Raw genomic sequence first — 14,989 nt, 5'->3', positions numbered from 1 at the left:
CCTGGATGCAAGGAGGAGAAGAGCTGCAGAAGGTGCTGCAGTGTCCCATGCACGACTGCAGCCCACAGCAAGAAGCAGTTCTGGAGGGCACAGGCTCCTCCAGGGCTCCCAGTCCATGCAAGGTCCTGTGAAAGGATCTTCACCCTTCAGTGGAGCCCTGGCTCCAGATCCCCTGGGGGCTGTATTAGGATGGGAGCAGAGGGGCACAGCTGGCTGGAGTCAGGCTGGGACCTGCCTGATGGCCACCAGACCTGCCAGCCACACAAACCAAACCTGAGCTTGGCTGCAGATTGTCAAACCATGTCCCCATTTCTTGTTTTAGGCATTTTTCTGTCTGTGCCACCTGTCCCTCAGACAAGGGACACCCAGCCCCACTGCTTGAGGGAGCAGAAACTTGTCTGTGCATTTTGTGGAATACAAAAACAATTCCACAATCAGCACTCCTCAAAAACATAAACTGGATTTTTTATTCCTTTCCCAAACTTCCCTTTTGAGTGAATTCACAACCAAGTGGGATCTCCCCTTCATCACTTGCAGGGCTCATTTTGCTCCTCTGAGGTTGAATATCCCCACAGACTGAGGCTGAATATCCCCACGGGCTCACTGCTGCTGTTTTCATTTCATGGCAAGACAGAGATGTTTCCCTAACATCATTTCTCTAGATCAGATTGGATTTCACTAAAATGCATAACTTCACTAGGTGGATAACTAAGGACACATGTCTGAAACACAGCTGAATTAGGAGGAGTTACATCAAGGATTCTTCCTTCATAGGCAAGAAGAGAAACACCACAGAGGAGGACAAAGAAAATCATAAGAAAGCACCAGCTCTGGCCATGAACTTATTTCCTTAATGAACATACCCCAGAGTTTGGGCTCACTTTTTCCAGTTGTGGCTTAAAATTCTGAAAATTTGTTGCTTCCCACCTGCATAAATGTAGGTTATCTGATATGGAAACTGAAGAGCTAATTCATACTCCCATTCCCCCATCTTTTTTTTGCTGTAAAATAAGGTTTATGAAGCCCCCTAAGTAGTGAGGGGGAAACATGACCTATGGACATTAACTTTCATCTCCTACCATCCAAAGAAAGGAAAATATATAGAGTGGGATCTTAGCCAAGAAAAAATGCTTTTCTTTCTGAACTACAAAAATGCATCGTTTAAACCCCTACTCTCAATCTAGTCCATCCAGATGGTGGTCCTGCAGCTCTTATCAATGGCAAAATATTCTATTTATCTTTCCAGTATTTGTCTTTTAAACTGCTCTGGAAGGTTTGTGCATGAAACAGATCTTCATAACAATTGCATCTTTGAAATCAGAGCTTCACTTTGGCCATAATACTGATATTTAAAAAAAATTGTCACTGAAGAGCTCCTTTTTTGAGACATAAAAACAAAACCATTGCTGAGAACCACTACTGAGCCTCAAGCAGAGACAGAAAAAATATGGAATCCAGCTCTGCTTGCATCTCACTGATTTTATACTGAGCTATCCAGTGGCAGAATGATGAATTTGATTTGTTTTTGACTCATGGCATTTTAGCTCCAGGAATAACAAAACAAAAAACTTCTATGTTTTAGGTTGGCTTCGTTATGCTCCCAGCACTGTTTCCCTCCTGGCCAAAGAAGTGTCAGTATTAAAAATAATTACAAGTGTAAAAGAAACTCCATCACCTAAATTAGTGGATGCACTGTGTTATCTTCAGAAAGAAGAACTGGGTGTGTTATGTACAGTGCTCAAGGCTAACTAAATTCCTTAGTTTTAGATACTTTGGCATTAATTACCTGTAATTATTTTTGTCCTTTCATTGAGATTTATGTTGGTCTGAATCATCACCAAAAACCTAATTAAATCAGCTATTTCCTTTTCTTTTAGTCCTGTTCAATGATGAGTTTATTCTCATTTTGTTCATATTTGGACATTAATCTTCTCAACGTTTGTGCAAATCTCTGGGGAAGAGGGAACAGGGAGGAGAATGAAGGCACTTCAGTGATCCCTGAGAGATTTTATGCACTCAGGTGACAAGATTTTCCAAAGTGTTTATTTACAATATTTACAAAAGTGATGGCTGTAAAGGGAATTTTGACTTCACAACAAAATATTCTCTCTCCCTTTCTCTGATTTTTTCCCCCCATGTCTGTCTGTAAACGTATAAAAACACATTTTAAATTCACTCCTGTGCTTCACTTTCAAAAAGAAGACTTGCTGTCTGTCAGTTCCTGTTGTAGCTCTGTCTTCAAAGCCCCAGAGTATTTATTCACTTCCTCTGCCAATGGATATGTAGAAACTCCATCAAAAACCCAAGGAGTCACACCTGGGTAAAACTGGTTCCAGCATTGCACCTATTGTGTTTAGAAGTCAAAAGTACACATTTTCAGAATCCCAAGGAAGAGAAATATTTGCTTTAAATGGATGCAGGAGATGTCATGGCAATGTCTGTGAGATCCTGAGTTTTTCACTGCTCTTTTTAACCCCTCTGAAATAATCCATGAAAGTCAGGATGTCACAAGATCTCTTTTAGGGAAAGAGAAACTCTTCTAGGGAAAAAGACTTTGTGAAACAATAGCCAAGAGTGATGTTTGGAATCCACAACTTTGTCTTATTAAAAAGGACAGAAGGGGCACAGGTGGACAGAAAATAGCAATGCCTTCAGGTGGGAGTGTGGGAATTGTCTCCTAAATTAAAGTCTTCCTCATAATCATGAAATGCTTCAGTAATTTTTAAGGCACTCTCCTCAAACTTAATAATTTGCACTTAAATGGAGGCACCCTTGCACCAGAACTGGGTGGTGTCTGCAAATTACAGATCCTTACAGCTCTGGTGCCTTCCTGTGCCTCATTCCCACAGAAATGCCATGTGCTTTCCCATCCCTGTTCCATGCATGTGCAAAATCTGCCTTAATTCCAACCAACCCCTCAGCAAATGCCATTTTAGTCCTGAATTCTGCCCAAAGGAAAGAGGGGATGTGCTCTGCAGAGCTGTGTGCAGGCAGGGCTTGAGACAAACCCTGCAGTGCCACTGCAGCATCACCAGGCACGTGCAATCCAGCAGGAACATGCATGGAATAGATAGATCATCTTTTTCATCCACACAGTGGAGAGAAAGTGGGTTATTTAACAGAAATAAAACAACCCATAAAGCAGTTTTGTGGAAAAAAACAGGTAGTTTCCAATTTGAAAGCATTTGCAGTTCTGGTAGCTGTAGGTGGGGGAGCATCAAACATTTACTGGATTGTTCTGATCATTTGCCCTGTTAATATCCAAGGAAAAACAAAGTGAATTTTAGCATCTCACGCTGCATCTTTTAAAAGCTCCTCACAGATGTATTCCTTCACAGTATGAAAACACTTCCTTAATTCTCTTAATAGCTTGGAATTGTTGTCTGTGGAAGTAATTGGTGAGTAAATTGTTTTAGCTGGAAATCAATGTCATGCAGCCAAACCAACAGATTGTAGGGACAAATAAAATTCAGTTCAAACAAGCAGGAATAAGAGGTTTTATGCTGCTCATTGTTTTTTGATTAAAAGAAACTATCTGATGGTGCATGGGAAGGGAGTGTGGGTTTAGAGAGGATGATAGGAAAATATCTGTTCTAGCCCCAACCCTGGATCTACTCTAAAGTCTGAACTTTTCCAGATTTCCAGTCCTGTTTTATTTGTGTTTCATGCTACAAAGGGATGGAGTGAGCAGTGAACACTCATAAGGACAAGGGTGTCTGTTCTATCAGAAGTGCCAGAAATTCCCTGTTTCCTTTTAAAAAACACCCCAAAACATGCATTAGGGTTGTTTCCCTTTTTGGTGGTGTTTAACAGTGCACTTCACATTAAACACAAAGGGAAGAGCTCTCTGCACTGGGAACTGAAACCTGAATTGATGGAAATCAATATTCAGCAGATCAACATCTGTTTGCACCAGCTGAGAATTGGGAGCAGAGCTGTAAACTGAACAGGGCATGCTGAATATTAAATGAGTTTTCTGCTCCTACTGGGGCTGGGCAGAACACAGGGATGGTTTTCCACTGCTCACTGTGACTGCTGCATTTGTCCTTCTCAGCAGATCTGATTGACAGAGACAGTGGGGTGAGCTCAGCCCCCTGCTACAGCCCTCTAACACAATTTCTTGTGTAACTGCCAATCTATAATCTTATGGGTAATTATAGTTCAAGAGCATTTTACTTAAGGAAACCATAATTAGTGCTGTGATGTTTAAATAAGGTTTGAAGGCTTTATTCACAGCTAGTAGCTGATGATCAGTACAACCTCTAGAAGTCACAGGGATCTGAAGCATGGATAGATTCATTTTTCCTGGTCCATGTCCAAACAAGAGAAAAAAAAAAAAAAAAGACAATATAATTCAAGCTTTGACACTGCAGGGGCAAGGAGGGAATTGCAAATTCACCTCAGGAAAGTGTCCTGTTGTTGGATTGCCTAGAGGACAAAAAAGAAAAAAAAACCCAAAAGCTGATTAAAGTCCAGTTAGGGCTTCCTTTAATTGGCTCAGACCCTGGCCTGCAGGAAGACCATCTTCCCAAACCAGGTGTGTACATCTGCAGTTTTATCACTCATTAGAGACATTCCCTTTCCCAGCCTACTTCCTACCTTTTAAAACGTGGATATATATTATCTTAGACTGCATCATTATCTAAAGATCAAGAAACCTCCTTCCCAGTGACACATTAGATGTGATTCATTGCAGTAACTTTCAATTAGTTTAATGTTAAACTAAGCCTGTCTCAGCCTATGCCAATCCCTCAGCTGCTTTCTATGACAGAAAAAAGGGCAAAGGCACCTCCAGACAGCCATTTCCTGCCTCTATCTTACGACCCAGTGACTGCAGCCATCAGGTCATTTTGGAGGCCTACCTGTTACATAGCAAAAATAAGGCTCAATCCAAAAGTAGTTTTAGTGAAGACAAGTGGAAATATTAGGAGGAAATGATAAACAGCAGGGTTGAGGGCCAGGGCAAAGTGGAAGGCCTCCTAAACACAGCTCCAAAGCTCAGAGGATGGTTGGGGTGAGTTTTCCTTTAGCCAGACAACCTCTCAAGAACTAAGCTTTTCTCTCCCTCTATTAGATGGATATTTGTACTGTGGGTCCATATTAACAATGCATCCAGCTGCTTCTCCAGGTGAAGTTATTGACAAAAATCACTTTACCTTCCTTCCTACATGCCAACACATGAGTTGAAGGATTTAGGCTTTGTTTTTCCTGTCACAAGGGAAGACATCACTAAAGGAAGCAAGTCATTTCTTCTGCCTCAGCATTCAGCAGTTCTTGCCTTGCAAACAAAGCAAACTGAACCTGGGCCTTGGGTGGATGAAAGTTGCCATCAAAAAAGACATTCACAGAGGTAGAGGAGTGGGTCAGGGATTTATTGATTTTATCATCCTGTTCCTGCAGAAGCACAGCAGCTGCTTCAGAGGAAAGGACAGGAAGCCTTACAGAAGGCAATTATGGAATAACTTGCTGACAGGAAAGAATTCTTACTAGCCTCCATTAATTAGAGGTTATCTTATGTCCTGGGAGCATGATGACTTACATCCTTTCCAAAAAGATTGTCATGCTATTTATAATTTCTGATTTTCAGTAGCTTGTAAACTGCATCTTAAACCATATATTTCTTGATTCAGCTTAATGGCACAAAATGAACAGTGTTTATTTACAAAGAAGACATAAACTCTTCTGTATAAATCATACCAAATTTTTCATTATATCACAAATTATTGCTAAGGATAACAAAACTGACTCATCTGGCACTAAAAAATAAACAGAGGTCTGAGGATTGCACTCATAAATTCAGCAGAAAATAGTCCCATTTTATAACAATGAATTATAACAAGATGATTTTTCCTACTTTCAAAGTCTGCTATTAATTAGTAACTGGATCAAGCTTCTCTCCACTTATCTGACCTGGTGACAAACGTGTTTGGGAAATTTCCATCTCTGTATTTATGCCTGTCCATCTCTGACATGCAATGCTGGGACACCCACTTGGGCTCATGTCTGACAAGCAGAAATACAAACTACAGGACTGCAATCCTGAAGCTGGAGGCTGTGTAACAGTGGTGAGAAGCACCCAGCCAGCATCCCTTAAAATATTTAAATACAGCCAAATGTCACCCAAAGCAATTCAACCCAAAGCTTGCTGTCCCCCAGTGCCCCACCCTGCTGTTTGTACCAGAGGTCTTCAGGGCAGCCCTGACCTGCCCAGGACTGGCCATGGACAGCCCAAGATTCAGGCCATGCAGGGGCTTCCAGAGCAATTCCATACTTGTCTTTGGCCATCCTGCTTTCAGCTAAAGGGGTTTTGGGTAAGGAGAGAGGCACAGAGAGATAACCATGCTGTGCACCTCCCTTCACCTCCCTCTGCTCCCTGGTGGGTCATGTGTCAGCTGGTTTATTCCCATTTTTTGGCTGGTGGCTCACAGATCCTGCAGCCACTGGATTCGGCTGGGGCTGGAGAAACCCTGACCTGCCCTAGGGTGGAAGGAGCCCCTGCCTTGGCTAAGAGGCCACCAGAAGACTTGGTGTCACTTAGGAGAGCCCTTCTATCAAAAGAAGAACTGACTCAGCCTCAGACACTTTGAGAGCAGTCAACCTGTGTCTCAACCCAAAGATCCTTTTCACAGGGGCTGCCCTTCCAAGGTGTGCAAACACTGCCTTTGTTCCTGTGACAGACACACTCCTGCCCACACCTCCCAACGCTCCTGGCGTGGCTCCTGTGATTTTTTTTTCCAATTCCAGTGGAACTTCCTGCCACATCTGTAACTGAAGAGAAACCCAAAGGGAACCCAGCTTTCACCTGCCAGCTGCCATGTGCACACAACCTCCCCTTTTCCATCACCTGCCATTACAGCCTGCCATCAGCTCCAGGGCTTTTTCACAGTTACATTTCCATCTACCTGCTCCCTTGGGAAGTGCCATTTTCCTTTATAGCTGCAGCCCCCTTGTTTATGGCATCAAGCCAATGCATCACTCTGGCTGCTGTTTGTCCTTGAGAAGTGCATCCCTTGGCCTCAGGAAGAGCCTCCCCATCTGTGTTCCCTTCCCACAAGAAGGATGCCTTTGGCATCACTGCCTTTTGTGCAACAGCTGTTGGGCTCACAGGGCTCAGCCACGGCCTCCACCTACTGACCCAGTGATGGAAAACAGCTCTAGCCTGGGAAAAAAACAGATGGATGGAGTGGAGAGATGGGAGCTTTCATCATGTGACCCCAAAGCCCCAGAATTCAAGCAGGTTTGGCAGATACTGGGCACTCTGCAGCAAGAAAAACCCCTAAATGTGTCAGCAGGGAATGTCAGATGGAAGAAGCTGAAGCAAAAATGGGGTCCACACTCAACACAATTGTCACACAGCTGTTGTCCCAAATGACACAGCTCAGATTTGCACACTCCCCAAAACTCCCCAGTGCAAATAAACAGCAAGACTGCACTGCTTGTGAGCATAAAAATGCACAGCACTTGAAACCAGCCAAAACAACCACCACAGATACACAAGGAACTGAGTAACAGCAAATAACCAGAGAGCAACAGCCACTGTGGAAAATCTACATTACTTGAAGATAGGAATCATTCAAATGTGGTTCTTCTCAAAATTGCATCAGATTGCTCTTGCTGTTACCAGAGCCCAGTGAAGTAATTTCTAATTTCATTCATGCCATGGGTTTTTACATATCTAAAAGCACAAGAAGAAATCTTTCCCCCATAGAACCTGACCCAGGACTGGCCAATGCCTTCTACAGAATTAAATATTCACCCACAGGATTTTCTTTCCTGTTCTGGCCTCCTCTGCAGTTCAGGCCTTAATGAAATGCTGAGAGGCTCAGAAAACAGCCCCTTATCTTTGCTATCAATAAGGGGTCAGTCTTGTGGGAATTTGGAGGTTTAAGATTACTGGGGATAGAGAGGTTTCAGGGGACTGCCCCCAAACTGCTCACAGCACCACTGGACTACTCTGCAGAAACTCTTCTTTGGTGGTTTTTGAAAGTGTGTCTTCATACTAAATGCACTGTTAGGTACTTGCAGAGAAACATTTCTGTTCATGAGCTGACTTGGGAAAGAGCCAAGCAAGGTTGGTTTCCATGAGGCTCTGCCTGGCTCATTTTGGTTTCCATGAAACACAAAGAGCTGAGGACTGGCCAGGGTGATTCAGATCCTCATCTGGAGCTAGATGCCAGCAGTGTCCTGGCACTGCATCCTTCCATCCAACCACATATCAGCTTAAGCACAAAATTCTGAATTTTTCTGATTTGTTCAATTTTCAGCATGTTCAGGCCATGGTTGTTACCTCCTGCATGATACATTTGGCAGTGAACATAACCTGGGTGTTGTTCCAGCTCTGCTCCTTTCTTTGTTGTTTTCTTTCTGGCTGAAACCTGTGCCTCTTTAAATTCAACTACTTTTTTCTTCATATAAATAACAACAAGCCAAATTAAAATTCTTTGTCTTATCCAGAAGTTAGGGATCCAGTATAATTTTCCACATTTCCATGCACTAGTTACAGGTTTTAACATTAGCATTTAACAGCATCAGCTAGGAGCTGTTTTGTGAGGACAAAAAAAGGAATTTTGATTATTTTAGCAATCATTTCAGTGCTTGCTTTTATTTGACCATTATCAGCTTCCATCCAGAAAGTTTATTTCTGTGTAGTTAAATACACAAACACGAGCCCACACACTTATCTCTGTACTCCTGCACATCCACACAAATAAACATTTCCAAATATTTCTGAGTGGTGATGAACTCCTGTCTCTGAGAAAGAGGAGCTCCACATGCTCATCAGAGGAATTGTGAGCCAGCAAAAGCCATGGCATTGATCATCAGACACTGGGTACCAGGAGCTGCTGTGAGGACAACAGCAACCCAGAGCTGAGAGGATTTGCACGGTGTTGGTCATGACTTAGAATGAGGAGATTTGGTCTTAGTCCCATCTAGCATGAACAGAAAAGCTCTAATGATCTATTTTTAAAAATATCTGACTTTTTTTTTCCCCTCTCTGATTAATTTTTGAAAAGCAGTGGCAGCCCCCATGCTTTTTTACAGTGTCCTAGACATCATCTGGGAATGTTTCCTCCCTGGGGGAAGGTGGGCACCTTTGGGGACTCAGTGGAGTGGGTGATGTGCCAGGCTGCTTGGCAGGGGCAGGGCTGAGGCAATTCTGGGACTGCAGGAAGCCTCAAAACCAGGGGAAGCTGTAAAGCCTGGAAGTGGCAGCCACATGGAGCTGAGAGGTCTCTGAGGTGAGGCCATAAATGGTTGGTGGTTTCCATGATCTCACCTTTTGACTTGGCTGCCCTGCTCAGCCTCTGACACTGTTTGCATGGAGCTGGCCCTTAGAAACCTGCTCAGTGTGAGGCCAGAAGTGTGTGCCCTGGATAAAAACTGGGCTTTGTGCATTTTTTCATGTTTTTGAGGTTCTAACTGAACTTCCTCTCCTCTGTCTCATCCAGTAGACTACAGCTGGAAAAAGTAAAGCCACCAGTCATGGTGGCTAAAAAGGGAAGGTGTTTGCCCTTCATCAGCTCACTCTATGGTTTTTAGAGGTGTCTTTTTACTGATTATAGGCAGAGGTTTATTCATTAGGACAAAACTCTTCTAACCAATGAATAAGAAGCATTAATATTTTTTTCTATTTTTGCTAGAACTCCCAAGTATATATTTGGAATATTCCATACTCAAAATGTCGGTGGAACAAACCACGAATCTGAATTTTTCAAGTCTGACATAGGTGCATTTACCAGCAGACAAGTACTGATTTCCACATCTAAAGTCTGGCCCCTCAAAATCAAATAAATGCTTCTAATTTTTCTAGGTATTTGGTCCCTGCCAGTGAAGTTTTCAAAGCACCTCCATCTCTGCTTCTGCACAGAAACTGAGCCTTAACAGCATTAGGACTGGTTCCTGTCTCAGCCCTAAGCCTATTTGGCTTCATAGGATTCCCTGCTTGTCAGTTCCAGGTAGATTTGCTCAAAATTGATCCATTTTTACAGCATTCAAAAGGCTTCCTTTCATGTGCAATCAGATATAAAACCAGGCCAATTGAAAGCAGTTGAAGCCACTCTGCCATTCCAAGTGAAAACGCTGGCACTTTCCTCAGGAATGCAATGACTTAAGTCCCCAAATAAGTCAAGACCAAATAAATAATGACAATAGCAAACCCAGTACAGTAAATTCCAGAGCAGTACCTCAAAACTTGTATTTAAATCATTGCCCATAGACCACCAACTAAAGTTCTTACCTGCAGTGCAAGGAATAATTCTTTTTCCTTTGGTTGAGGTGAGCCAGCCCTCACCTCCCACAGATGTGCTCTAAACCCACTGAAATGTGTGGTGGGAGATTCCTCATGTTAAAGGTATTTCACTTTGCATGGGACAGCCAAACAACCCTTGGACAACTGAGAGTATCTGAAAATGGGGCTTTAGCCTGTGTTCAGGGATGTTAATGCTCCTCAGAGGGAGTTTGGCTGTCCCAAACAGCCCAGGCAGCAGGTCTGCCAACAGAGGAAGGTGCTTTTCTATTTATTGCCATGTCCTTACTGGGCTTTTTAATTGACTGATTAGGAAAACCTGCTTGGAGAAAGGCTGGAAGTGAGTGAGCTGCCCCAGCCAGCTTGTCTGAAGAGGAGAGCTGGCTCTGGCTGCTGGGAGCTGACCCCAGCCCTCCTGCTGGACACTGCTGCTCCTCAGCCCTGAGGTTCCAGGGCTTTCTGCAAACACCTGGCTTGTTTGGGCTCTGCTTTGAGGCCACCAGCCGTGCCCCATTCCCACTGCCCTGCTTCCACCCCCTTGTGTGGCCCTTCCATCAGAGCTCTGGCCACCTCTGATGCCATCCTGGCATGAAAGCATCCCAGAATTGCACATCCAGGCAGCTGTCGAGCCAGGTCTCATCTGTACTCGTGTGACAACAGCCTCACCTTGCACGTGTGAGGGCCTGTGACACTTTATAGACCCCTGAGTTATCCCTTGGGCTGCTGGGGACACCTGGCTGTGCTGACATGCAAGTGATGACCTCTTCTTTTTGGGAAGAAAGCTGCAGTGGCTGCCAGACTCAGTGTGCAGTTTGTATGTGCTGGGCACACTCTGAAGCTAACCAGTCACACTGGGAGAGGTCTCACTTTCTGAGCCTCAGATGGGTTGGAGGGTACAGATGTGCTCTGCTTGCTGTGTTCAGCCTTAGGGCACACAAGGAGTGTGAACCAGGCAAAATCAAACCACTCAGAGCTCAGGGGTGCCAACATGCATTGCACGTGTCTCTCTATCACTTTCTTTTTTTACCCCCGCCCCAGTGAATGATTCTTGAACTTCTCTGACAAATTAAGGCTCCCCAGTTTACTTTCAGGCTCTTTAGTCAAATGCTGATTCTGCTCTCACACCTTACCATGGTAGTGTTAAAGACTGACCTAAAAATCAGATGTTGAAATGAGGACTTTGAGTCTTCCCAAGCACCAGCCTGACAGATATTAATTATCAAAGATTTTGACCAACCCAGCCCTCTGATTGCCTGCTTTCCTCAAGAATTTTAAACCACCCTTGTTCTTGACACACTTTGTTCCTAAAGCCCTGTGGGAACCCCACAATATCACTGTCCAGAGCAGCCCTGCTAAAGGCAAAGCCCATCTAAAGCTTCTCTTCTTAACTTTTCTGCCCTGAGCTCATCCACACAGTTGCCCACACATTTTTTAACGTGAGCAGCTGCTTTGCAAATATCTTTGAGAGGAAGGCTAGTCCTGTATTTCAAAAGTTCACAAATCAAGCTGCACTGAAAGGCCTCTTTAACCTCAGCCTTAAGCATCCTCAGCATATCATTAGGAAGATTAGCAGAGCCTTTAGCACCCCTCTGAATTTCCTTATGTATGGAAAGGCCTGGCAGATCAAAGGAAACATTGCTTCAAATAGCTTGTGACTTATCTTGTGCTTACCCTAGCACCGCTGGCCTCTCAATCATCATATTTTCTTCCAGTAGGGATTGCTTTTAAAGACAACAGTTTATCCTCCAAGATCCTTGGTTTGACCCTTTCATCTTTCCCAACGTTCCCCTTACTGAGATGTGCAATTTAAAGAAGTAACAAACCAAAGAGCTGGTAGATAAAAATGTGTTCAAATTAAGAAAATAGTTGTGACTCGTAATTACTACTTGCTTCTGCTAATGAAGTGACTGAGAATCTGAGTAAAATCATGTTTATTCTTTATAGATTTGCCTGGAACTTGGCAGGAACTCTTCACAAACACTGAGGTCAATGATATTTGGCCTTCTTTGGCGTTTTCCAAGTAGGCTGTGAAGGACTGCAGAGTGCCAAGGGGTCAGTCCCAGCTCTGCAGCCACATGTGGGTGTGTTTGGACCTTTCCACCCACACAGAGACCCCAGCTCGGGGTGTTCCAGCTGCAGGGCCCACCCACATGGACTGACTGCAAGCAGAGGTGTCTGATTCATTAACACACCTCTTATAAAACTCCATTATTCATCAGTTTAAGGTATTAATCACTTTGTATTTAAATTTCCTTCAGGGGCTTGTTATTTATTCTGTAGGTGTGTTTTAGCATGTTGTAATATGAAATCCACTTTCTTTTAATCAGCTTAAAATATTTCCAGGTTTATTACTTACATGTAAATCTGAATTGAGATATATATATGCAATAACCAAGGAACATGGATTTGCAAATAAGATGTTTGACCTTTACCTTTTTTCAAAATTACAGGACTGGTAACTGCTGTGTAAATGAGTCATCTGAAGAATTAAAAATCAGGTACATAAGTGTTACTCCAACATATCTGTTTCAGTTAAGCATCAGCTGCTATTTCCATTCTAAATCCCATTTTCATGGGTATATAATTTGATGTTTTCAATTATATGGGGCTTAAACTTCCCTTAGTACTCTTAACTTCCCAAATAAGCATGGCAATTCGAAGTTAAATGACTGTGCTTCAAAAAGTGTCATTTACCAATAGAAGGATAAGATTTGTGTTCTAAGGTTTGGGTGCAAATGGTGAAAAGGAACCTTGTAAAATTCTGGTTTAGATTGGTTCACTTTGGATTTAACCACTGAACAGCATTTTAAACTGAGCTTCTTGTTACTTCCATTCCACTTCTTTACAAATTAACTTTCAAACCCCGCACACTTTAAACAGCTGGGAAATAAATCATCCAACAGATATCATCAATCTCCCATCCTCAGAGAAACAGGGTCTGTAAACAACTTAATGCCAGTTATCTGCAATTAAAATCAGTATCAAACAAGGAAACATGGAGTTTTCACTGAGTGATCCAGAATACTTCGAGTCAGAACCAGAGATATTTTTAAAAATTATGAGCACTGTGGTCATAAATTTTATGTCACTTAACTCAGAGATAGCTGCCTTCTAACCCTGATGGACAGAGAAATGTGCCCTTCACATTCTGCTGTCATGTAGATATTAAATTTGCCAAAACTCCAGTGACATACCAAAAACTGGAAGGAAAATCACTGAGCCCTATTGTTTTCAAGAAGAAAAAATCCAGTTATTAGATTTTATTTGCTGTCCTTGGCATCTAAGGTAAAGGTCTTCCTATAATAATGCCAGTTTTCTCCCTAGTTCTCCTGGTGTATTTTGTAATCTGTTGGCATCACTTTGCCTGCAGATAAGGGAGGAAAACTAGAAAGATTTGGTGTCCTGGATGCAGCAACCATCCCTTTTCAGGCTGGACCTTAATGGTCTGGGGTCTCTGGATATTGTGCCAGGTTTTGTGGCTGGAGTGGAACAGGAGTGATTCAATCCCCTTTACTCAACTTTATTTAGTGCTGAGCTGTTGGAGCCCTGGATGCTGAGAATTTTAAACTTTCTGTGCTGAAAGGCACAGACCCACAAGAGAACACTGCCACTGACCTGAGGCTGTGGGGAAGACTTCCAAAATTGATTGACAGCACTGGGATTACAGGTGTGGAGTTGGTTAGAAGTGTGTAATATCACAAAGTAGAAAACCTAAAGTTTAAGATTTTAAAATATAGAAATAAATATGAAGCAAAATAGAAGTTTTAAGGCAGAGACAAGGTGTTCTTCTTTACCTTCTTCTTCCTTCTTCTTCACCTTCTCCTTCCTTCTTCTTCATAGGTTCAGGTTAAGTTTTGTAAATAGAAAAGTCTGCATTGCAGGCTTCGAGGGATCAATTATTAAGTTAAAAGGAAAATAATCTAAGTATCATTTCTTAATTAGATAGTTTAGTCTTAAAAGACCTTGTAACAAGAGATAGTTGGCCATTTTGTACCTTACTAATGACAAGCTACCAAACTCATAGTTGTAAGACTGTTTTATTGATAAGAAATAACAAACACCTGAGTCTAAACATAAACCACTGTCTCAAGTGCCTTCAATCCAAACCTCAAAAAACCAACACTGAGCCCCTCTCCTAAGGTTTGCCTGTATTTGTTTGATGTATTTGAGGTGGAAGGGGTAACTTCTGTCCCAAAAATCTCCACAGTTAATCCTGAGCAGACACTGGGACCTTCTCCAACTCCTGTGGTGCAGAGTGGGGAACGAGATGAGCGCTGCTGGCACACAGCTCTGAGCCCTCCTCTGCAGTGGAGGCAAAAGATCCGTGTGGTGGGCTCCAATCATATATCATTAGCATTCATAAACCTCATTTCCTGCCAGCAACAGCCACTCAGCACTGAAAAATCATAATTTCACAGTGGATTGCCATGCAAGTTGAAATAAATCCCCGAGGCAGAGCACGGCACGCTCTGTCCTGAGGCACGGCAGGCAGCCCCCAGGAAGTCTGCTAAAGGAGATTCTGAGCACTCTGCCTTTAGTGGTCTCTTTTTACACACATAAATTCTTTTTTTAAATCTATTTTTATGTGTATCTATATGTAAATATGTCTATATGAGAAGTAGAAAAGTGCCCTGGGAGTAGAGTTCCCTACGAATGATAGCTATTATTAGACAGAAATATGACACTCTGTTCCACCTCTGTACCATCTGTGTCAAAAAGCAGCTTCAAGGCTCTAGTAGCACT

The 14,989-nt window shown here is 42.8% G+C and overlaps 2 long non-coding RNA genes across 2 annotated transcripts in view; one reads left to right on the top strand and one right to left on the bottom strand.

Annotated features, from left to right (window-relative positions):
- LOC132330136 (uncharacterized) overlaps positions 1-14,989 on the top strand; it is a 135,646-nt gene that overhangs the window by 100,400 nt on the left and 20,257 nt on the right. The window contains exon 5 of the long non-coding RNA XR_009487227.1: positions 12,697-12,744. This is a non-coding gene — a long non-coding RNA (uncharacterized LOC132330136). The remainder of the gene's footprint in view (positions 1-12,696; positions 12,745-14,989) is intronic.
- LOC132330140 (uncharacterized) overlaps positions 1-14,989 on the bottom strand; it is a 30,256-nt gene that overhangs the window by 5,532 nt on the left and 9,735 nt on the right. The gene's annotated exons all lie outside the window — the stretch shown is intronic.

Source organism: Haemorhous mexicanus, chromosome 7, assembly GCF_027477595.1.
Source record: "Haemorhous mexicanus isolate bHaeMex1 chromosome 7, bHaeMex1.pri, whole genome shotgun sequence".
Classification (NCBI taxonomy): Eukaryota; Metazoa; Chordata; class Aves; order Passeriformes; family Fringillidae; genus Haemorhous; species Haemorhous mexicanus.
The sequence above is the reverse complement of the archived record's forward strand: the minus strand, read 5'-3'. Positions and strand labels throughout refer to the sequence as shown.